Below are 9705 nucleotides of genomic sequence, written 5' to 3'. Positions count from 1 at the left end.
CTCCATCTCTACTAAAAATACGAAATTAGCTGGGCGTGGTGGCACATGCCTGTAATCCCAGCTACTTAGGAGTCTGAGGCAGGAGAATCACTTGAACCCGGGTAGAGGAGGTTGCAGTGAGCCAAGATCGCACCACTGCACTCCAGCCTGGGCAACAGAGTGAGACTCCATCTCAAAAAAAAAAAAAAAAACCAAACAGCCTTATTGCTGATATGGAGAAAGTTTGAGGGGCCTGCATAGAGGATCAAACCAGCTACAACATTCCCTTAAGCCAAAGCCTAATGTACAGCAAGGTCCTAACTCTCTTCCATTCTGTGAAGGCTAAGAGAGCTGAGGAAGATGCAGAAGAAAAGTCTGAAGCTAGCAGAGGTTGTTTCATGAGATTTCAGGAAGGAAGCCATCTCTAAAACACGAAAGTTCAAGGTGAAGCAGCAAGTGCTGATGTAGAAGTTGCAGCAACTTATCCAGAAGATCTGGCTAAGATTATTGATGAAGGAGCCTGTGTTAAACAACAGATTTTCAATATAGATGAAACAGTCTTGTATTAGAAGATGCCATCTAGAACTTTCATAGCTGGAAAGGAGAAGTCAATGCCTGGCTTCAAAGTTTCAAAGGACAGGCTGATTCTCTTGTTAAGTCCTTAATGACTAAGCAGCTAGTGACTTTAAGTTAAAGCCAATGCTTATTTACCATTCCAGAAGTCCTAGGGCCTTTGAGAATTATGCTATTCTACTTGGCCTATGCTCTAGAAATTGGACAACAAAGCCTGGATGACAGCATATTTATTTATAGGATGGTTTACTGAATACAGTTGACCCATGAACAATCCAGAGGTTAGGGACACTGACCCCCACCACAGTCAAAATTTGTGGATAACTTCTGACTCCCCTAAACTCAAGTACTAATAGTTTACTGTTGACCAGAAGTCTTACCAATAATGTAAACAGCCGATAATACATATTTTATATGTTATATGTGTTATATACTGCATTCTTACAACAGAGCAAGCTAGAGAAAATAAAATGCTAGTAAGAACATAATAAGAAAGAGAAAATGTGTTTATTATTCACAAAGATGGAAGTGGATCATCATAAAGGTCTTCATCCTTGTTGTCTTCATGTTAAGTAGGCTGAGGAGGAGGAAGGGGAAAGGTTGATCTTGCTGTCTCAGAGGTGGCAAAGGTGGAAGAGGCGGCAGAGGTGGAAAGTGAGGCAGAAGAGGCAGGCACGCTCAGTGTAACTTTTACTGAAAAAAATCCATGGATAAGTGAACCTGCATAGTTCAAATCTGTGTTGTTCAAGGGCCGGTTGTATATTAAGCCCACTGTTGCGACCTACTGCTCAGAAAAAAAAGATTTCTTTCCAAATATTACCATTTATTGATAGTGTACTTTGACATTCAAGATCTCTGATAGAGATGTACAAGGAGATTAATGTTTTTATGTCTGCTAACACAACATCCATTCTGCAGCCCATTGATCAAGGAGTAATTTTGACTTTCAAGTCTTGTAATTTAAGAAATACATTTTGTAAGGCTATAGCTGCCCCAGATAGTGATTCCTCTGATGGACCTGGGCAAAGTAAAATTGAAAATCTTCTGAAAAGGATTCACCATTCTAGATGTCACTAAGGACATTTGTGATTCATGGGAGGAGGTCAAAATATCAACATTAGCAGGAGTTTGGAAGAAGTTGATTCCAACCCTCATGGTTGACATTGAGGAGCTTAAGACTTCAGTGGAAGAAGTAATTGCAGATATGGTAGAAACAGCAAGAAAACTAGAATTAGAAGTGGAACCTGAAGATGTAACTTGAGAAAAGAAAAACAGCTCAGACCAGAAAGACTTACACCTACCCATGCCTGGGGGTAATTGTTGAAAGACATTTGTTTCTGAGCAGCTGCCTCACCCATGATCTTCTTGTTCCTGGAATTTGTGATACAAAGGACAATGTATAGCCAATGAATAGCTTATGTTATTTTAATGTAAATTCTTGGTAAACACCTTTGGAACTTGCTCTTCTTTTTTCCTTTAAAAACCCACTTATACCTGCTGCTAATTAGAGCATATGTTCACAGCAACTTGATTCTATGCTCCTGTGTTGCAATCCTCAAACTTGACCCAAATAAACTCTCTACTTATACTAATTTTGCCTCATTTTTTTCCTCCAGGTTGACATTTTGAATTGCTGCAATTTTATGATAAAACTTGAATGGATGAGGAGTTGCTTATCATGGGTGAGCCAAGAAAGTGTTTTTTCATGTTTTTTTAGATGAAGTTCACTCCTGGTGAAGATGCTGTGACCATTGTGAAAATGACCACAAAGGTTTTAGAATATTACATAAACCTAAAGCAGTGACAGGGTTTGAGAGGATTGTGTCCAATTTTTTTTTTTCCATCTGTGGGATATGATGAGGTTTCTCTTCAAATAATCTGATCAATCTTTTATTCTTTAATTCATAGTTACACCCCCCCTTTTTTTTCTCCTTTTTTCTCCTTTTTTCCTTTTTGCCTTTGTTAGGTACACAGGCATGCCACAGTACCAATCGTTATCAGTACCAGCTCACATTCCTTTCCTTATTTGGAAAAAGGACTAACTTTCTAGCTCATTACAGACACCCTTTCCCTTCCTCTCTACTTTCTTTTACGTGCCCTTCCTATCTAAAAAAAATCAAATGTTTAGCCAACCGGGATTAGTTTAGATTGGACGACCCGACCCCGGCCAATGAGGAAAGGGCACAGGGGCAGGACTTGCATCAGGAATAAAGGCTCTCGTGCCCCTTTGTTCAGGTGTGCTTTCATGGCAACTGGCCAAGGAGGCACCCCTCTGCACAGAAGTAAAATTGCTTTGCTAAGAATCCTTTGTTTGAGTGTTCGATTTCCTTAGGATTTTAAGCCTTATTCCTAACACATGCCCTCAAGAATTTATCCTTTGAATTACAAAAACAATCCAATAACACTCTTCACGTTATTTAAAAATGTACAGTGCAGCCGGGCACAGTGGCTCACGCCTATAATCCCAACACTTTGGGAGGCTGAGGCAGGTGGATCACCTGAGGTCAGGAGTTCTAGACCAGCCTGACCAACATGGAGAAACCCCATCTCTACTAAAAATACAAAATTAGCTGGGCATGGTGGCGCATGCCTGTAATCCCAGCTACTTGGGAGGCTGAGGCAGGAGAATCACTTGAACCCGGGAGGCAGAAGTTGCAGTGAGCCAAGATCACGCCATTACACTCCAGCCTGGGTAACAAGAGTGAAACTCTGTCTCAAAATAAATAAATAAATAAAAATTTAAAAAATGTACAATTAAGTTATTATTGACTATTCTCATCCTATGGTGCTATAAAATAGTAAGTCTTATTCATTCTGTTTTTTGTATTAAATACTTATCAACCATCTGCACCTCCCCTCGAGTTTCCTAACACCCTTCCCAGCTAGTAACCATCCTACTCTCTGTGTCCATGAGTTCAATCGTTTTGATTTTTAGACCCTACAGGTAAGTGAGAAGATACAATGTTTGTCTTTCTGTGCCTGGCTGATTTCACTTAACATAATAATCTCCAGTTCTATCCATATTATTGTGAACGACTGGATCTCACTCTTTTCTTTTATGGCTGAATAGTACTCTATATGTATATGTACCACATTTATTATTTATTTTTTATTTTTTTGAGACAGTCTTTCTCTGTCACCCACGCTAGAGTGCAGTGGCATGATCTTGGTTCACTGAAACATGAACATGACTCAACAGGCCTACCTCCCTCCTGGGTTCAAACAATTCTCTGCCTCAGCCTTCCAAGTAGCTGGGATTACAGGCATCCGTCACCATGCCTGGTTAATTTTTTTGTAATTTCAGTACAGACAGGGTTTCACTATCTTGGCCAGGCTGGTCTTGAACTCCTGACCTCATGATCCGCCTGCCTCGGCCTCCCAAAGTGCTGGGATTACAGGCATGAGCCACTGTGCCCAGCCCCACATTTTCTTTATTCATTCATCTGTTGATGGACACTTAGGTTGCTTCTCAATCTCAGCTATTATAAACAGTGCTGCAACAAACATAGGAGTGCAGGTATCTCTTCAACGTACTGATTTCCTTTCTTTGGGGTTTACTTTCAATAGGATTGCTGGATCATATGGTAGCTAAATTTTTAGTTTTTTTCAGGAACCTCCAAACTGTTCTCCATGGTGGTTGTACTTACATTCCCATCAACAGCATATAGGGTTCCCTTTTCTCCATGTCCTTGTCAGCATTTGTTATTGCCTTCTTTTGGATATAAACCATTTTAACTGGGGTGAGAGGATATCTCATTGTAGTTTTGATTTGCATTTCTCTGATACTCAGTGATGTTGAGCACCTTTTCATATGCCTGTTTGCCATTTGTATGTCTTCTTTTGAGAAATGTCTATTCAGATCTTTGGCTCACTTTTTATTGGATTATAAGTTTTTTTTCCCTATAGAGTTATTTGAGCTCCTTAGGTATTCTGGTTATTAATCCCTTGTGGGATGGGTAGTTTGCAAATATTTTCTCCCATTCTGTGGGTTGTCTCTTCACTTCGTTGACTGTATTTGCTCTGCAGAAGCTTTTTAACTTGATGTGATCCTACTTGTCCATTTTTGCTTTGGTTGCCTGAGTTTGTGGGATATTGCTCAAGGAATTTTTGCTCAGACCAATGTCCTGGAGATTTTCCCCAATGTTTTCCTATAGTAGTTTCATAGTTTGAGGTCTTAAATTTAAACCTTTAATCCATTTTGATTTGATTTGATTTGTGGATATGGTGAGAGATAAAGGTCTAGTTTCATTCATCTGCATATAGATATCTACTTTTTGCAGCATCATTTATGGAAGAGCCTGTCTTTTCCCCAGTATATGTTCTTGGCATCTTGTCAAAAACGAGTTCACTGTAGGTGTGTGGATTTGTTTCTGGGTTCTCTATTCTGTTCCATTGGCCTATGTGTCTGTTTTTATGCCAGTACCTTGCTGTTTTCGTTACTATAGCTCCGTAGTATAATTTGAAGTCAGGTAGTATGATTCCTTTAGTTTTATTCTTTTTGCTTAGGATAGCTTTGGCTATTCTGGGTCTTTTGTAGTTCAATATATTTAGGATTTTTTTTTTCTATTTCTGTAAAGAATGCCATTGGTATTTTGGTAGGAATTGCATTGAATCTGTAGATTTTTGGGGGTAGTATGGACATTTTAACAATATTGATTCTCCCAATCCATGAACATGGAATATTTTTTCCATTTTTTTTGGTGTCTTCCTCAATTTCTTTCAATTGAGACCAATTTTGAAAGACGTTCTGGTTAAAATGGTATCAAAGTCCAGTGTGGTGGCTCATGCCTGTAATCCCAGCACTTTGGGAGGCCGAGGTGGGCGGATCACAAGGTCAGGAGTTCGAGACCAGCCTGGCCAACATAGCAAAACCCTGTCTCTACTAAAAATACAAAAATTAGCCGGGTGTGCTGGTACGTGCCTGTAGTGCCAGCTACTCCAGAGGCTGAGGCAGGAGAATCACCTGAACCTGGAAGTGGAGGTTGCGGTGAGCCAAGATCGCACCATGCACTCTAGCCTGGGCGACAGAGTGAGACATTGTCTCCAAAAAATAAAATAAAACGGTATCAAACAGCATCTCATGCTACAGAGAAAACTTTCGTGAAAGGAAGAGTCAATCAATGAGACAAACTTCACTGTCTTATTTTAAGAAATTGTTACAGCCCAGCTTTCAGCAACTATGACTGCGATCAGTCAGCAGTCATCAATATCGTGGCAAGATCTTCCACCAGCAAAAAGATTACAACTCCCTGACAGCTCAGATGATCATTAGCACTTTTTAGTAATAAAGTATCTTTTAATTAAGGTATGTTCATTTTTTTCTAGACATAATGCTGTTGCACACATAGTAAACTACAGCATAATATAAACATAACCTTTACATGCACTGCAAAACCAAAAACAAAAAAAAAATGTGTGTGACTGGCTTCATGGTGATATTTGTTTTATTGCAGTGGCTGAAACTGAACCAACAATATTTCCAAGGTAGGCCTGTTGAGTCATGTTCTGACGTATTGGGGTTTAGGACTTCAATATATGAATTTGGAGACACAATTCAGCCATAACAACACAATATAAATATTTTTCTGGACTTACCTGGTACTTCTCATGATGGGCTTTTAGGACACAGTAGGAAACAGCCTTGTTGACCATTTTTCCACTACACCATCATGGCGAGAGGCACCAGGAGAGAACTGACAGCACTCTGAGCTTACTCTCTAGCTGCTGTGGGGCCAGGATCTTCTGCGGCTGTGGGCCTCCAGTCCCACTCAGCAAATAAATGAGCCATATTCCCTTTGGGTTTGGAATGCTTTTCTGTAGGAAAGGAGTAATCAAATACTTAACAGCTACTAACTGTTAAGTATTAACAGGGGGAAACAGGTGTGCATGGGCTGTGGGCATTTGTCTCTGTTTACATTTGTGAGTGTCTTCTGGAACAGCCCATCCAGGCCTTTTAAGGAGCTTTCACCAGCTAAAGGAAAAAGCTACCAAAGGGGAGGCCAGGTCACTTTTCTTCCAAATTCTTCCCAAATTATTTACTTTCATCTGCTGGGAAAAGACCTCAACAAACATTTATCAAGGACCTCTTTTGTGCCTGAGGCTGTGCTGGGTCTGGAAGGAATGTACTGCTTCACTGGGCCTGTTTAGTAAATACAGACATTGCTCAACCCACAAGGAGGAGAGAGAGCCCGTGGGTTCAGGATCTGGGAATGCACTTGTGCCAGCAGAATGGAGGAGGGCCCTGGTCAGGAAGATAGGCTATTTAGTGCTGCTATGTTACTTTTTATTTTGTCTCTTTACGGATGTTAGGAAGAAACATAGCCACGTTACCTGCGAACCATCCCTCAGTGGCACAGAATCCCATCCTCCCAACATTGCTGCGACCCAATGCTTCCAAGGTGGTGGGGGTGAGGAGAGGGTTCAGTGCTTTTCACGGAATCTGGATTTCAATTTAAGGCCAATAGATTTGCCCTCTTTCTGAATGTCTAGAATTTATCCTAGCAGAGAGAGGATCTAACTGTGTCAATTTATCCCTCTCCAAAACGGAGCTCTCCTATCTGCCAGAAGCAAAGGACATTTGTTGTTTTTGCCTGCCCAGCTTACCTCCCACTTCTCTTGGAAATAAAACCATACTTTCCTTCCTCGAACGCATTCTATGTGGTTCAGGTGGGGCCGACCTCACCTCCCGCAATGCAGGGAGGGTGCCCTGTCTTTAGTCTAGCCAATAGGAGTAGTCCTCTAGCCCTTGTCACAGTGATTGGCACAGAGCTGGGCACATGATGTAAGCACAGCCAATCAGAGCCTGCTTCAGGCATTGATGTGGCAGCCGGAGGAGAGCAGTTCTGCCCTCCTCTTGGATAATATGCTCTAAGGATGGCTTGGAGCTGCTCGCAGCCATCTTCTCCAGTGGTACAGGGGCACAGAGGACACTTTCATCATCTGGAGAAAATGAAGTCAATGTACAAAGAGAAATCGCAGAGAGATGGAAAGCTAAAGGCAACCTTAATGACAATGTTTGAGTCCCTGGATCCATCTCTTCTTAGGAGCTAATACATTTCCTATGTTGCTTATATCCCTTTGAGCTGGGTTTCTGTCACTGGGATTGGAAAACTGTCGCAGCAGCAGGGTTTTGTACTGAGCCTCCTCGGAGACAGTCAGCATTTCTCATGCTCGGCACATGGTGTTTACCCTTGGCTGGAGCCCTGATTCTCATTAAACTAATTATGGGCAGAGTATGGGGACTACATTCACTCAGAGATCAGGGCACAAAGCATTGCAACTTTATGCAGAAATTACTACTGAGGACCACTCCCCTTGGAAGTAAGCTGTGGACCAGAGAGTCATTTCACACTTAAACCCTTCCCTCTTTGTCTTTGGCCTTTAAACTCTGGTTTCTATTCTTTACTTTCTGAGTGTGTATTTTCAAATCACCCCTTTGTGGGGAGGTCTCAGGAACATCCCAGACTCCATAGCAAATGCAGGAAGGTATTTAACTTGCATGACAGGGTTTCCTATGGTTTGGACTGCAGAGGAATACTGCACTGCATGCATGAGCATGGATGGTGGGGTCAGATGGAATGAAGATCTTTGGCTTTGAGGCAGTGTAACCTGTCTGCCTTTCTCTGCCATTGTGAGTTCCTCAATTCACGTTACCGTCAACCTCGCCTCATGTCTCCAATTTACCCTGTGGTCCATTGGCCATTTTATATGCATGTCATTCTAGCCTCAGAACATGCCAGCTCCCTTCCCTTAATGTCTTATTGTCTCTATGAATCTAAACTTGGGGGAGTCTACTGGATTATCTTGCCCACGACCATAGCAGTTTTTTTTGTTTTGTTTTGTTTTTGTTTTTGTTTTTTTTGAGACAGAGTCTCACACTGTCGCCCGGCTCGTGTGGTATACAATGATGCGATCTTGGCTCACTGCAACCTCTGTCTCCCAGGTTCTAGCGATTCTCCTGCCTCAGCCTCTGTAGCTGGGATTACAGGTGCCTGCCACCATGCCTGGCTAACTTTTTTGTATTTTTAGTAGAGATGGGGTTTCACTATGTTGGCCAGGCTGGTCTCGAACTCCTGACCTTGTGATCTGCCCACCTCAGCCTCCCAAAGTGCTGGGATTACAGGCGTGAGCCACTGCACCCGGCCAACCATAGCAATTTACATGTGGGTTTGGTTTGGGATTGAGGGTCAAGATCCACTGAGGGACATGGCTTCTCTTCCAGTATTTACTTTTGTTTGCAAATGAGTACATATTCTGACTCCGACTCCGAAGTCTTATAAAGCTTTTCTAACTCAATTTTCAGAGGTAACAATAGACACAATAGACTCAACCTGAACATTTGATTGGCAGTATCCTCTGTTTCCTTTTGCATAAGATACCTGTGTCGTTTCTCCTCCGCTAAGTAATTGCAGCAGCTTTGGTTTCTCCCTCTGCTATGTGACACAGCATGAAGGTTTGGACAGGAGTTTAACTATTACCCTTTAATGTTTTTGTTGTGTTACTGTCAAATTGTGTCTTCTTAAAGGTTACTTCCTGTCCTGTCTTAGGAGCAGGAGAAAAAAGTGGCTGTGTGCCTTATGCCCTATCTGTATAAAATGCCTTTCATTATTGATAAAGATACACTATTCCAGGAGACTCACCTATTTAACCAGGTCAAGAGCTGGAAACCTTTCTCCAGTCTGTGTTCAGCCTCTAGCCCCACAGTGATGTGAATACAAAGCAGTCTTCCTTGCAGGCGTTCAGCACACAGGCCATAAGCCAAGAGCAGTGGATGGCACACAGAAGGAAGAGGCTCACTTTCTGCTTTATCATTTGGGATTTGAGCGGACCCAGAGAAGGAACGCCAAGGAGAGGACCTAGACTCGTAACCCCCACATGCCACCCTTTTGTTTCTCCTAAGATTAAAAATGCTTATCACTATTTGAGGTTCTGTTAATGTGCCAGATACTTCAAGTGCTTGAGATATGTTAGAGAATATGATTCCCATTTTATACATAAACAAACTCAAAGATGTTGAGAGAATACCTGAAGAAGTTAAAAGGCTGTCATGCAGCCAGAGGTGACCCTGGGCTTTTGAGGGCTGGCAGGTGGCAAGCACCCAGGTGAGAGCTGTGGGGTGGCCTGCAGACCCCGAGGAGTTAGAAACAGAGACCT

General features: G+C 42.0%; 1 long non-coding RNA gene across 1 annotated transcript; it reads right to left on the bottom strand.

Moving 5' to 3' along the window:
* Positions 1–1047: 1047 nt before the first annotated feature.
* LOC114671074 (uncharacterized) lies at positions 1048–6364 on the bottom strand. The gene is made up of 3 exons (XR_003720978.2): positions 6148–6364; positions 1854–1923; positions 1048–1245 (listed from the first exon to the last, which is right to left on the bottom strand). It is a non-coding gene; the product is annotated as an uncharacterized LOC114671074 (long non-coding RNA).
* Positions 6365–9705: the final 3341 nt, after the last annotated feature.

This window comes from Macaca mulatta, chromosome 1 (assembly GCF_049350105.2).
Source record: "Macaca mulatta isolate MMU2019108-1 chromosome 1, T2T-MMU8v2.0, whole genome shotgun sequence".
Classification (NCBI taxonomy): domain Eukaryota; kingdom Metazoa; phylum Chordata; class Mammalia; order Primates; family Cercopithecidae; genus Macaca; species Macaca mulatta.
The sequence above is the reverse complement of the archived record's forward strand: the minus strand, read 5'-3'. Positions and strand labels throughout refer to the sequence as shown.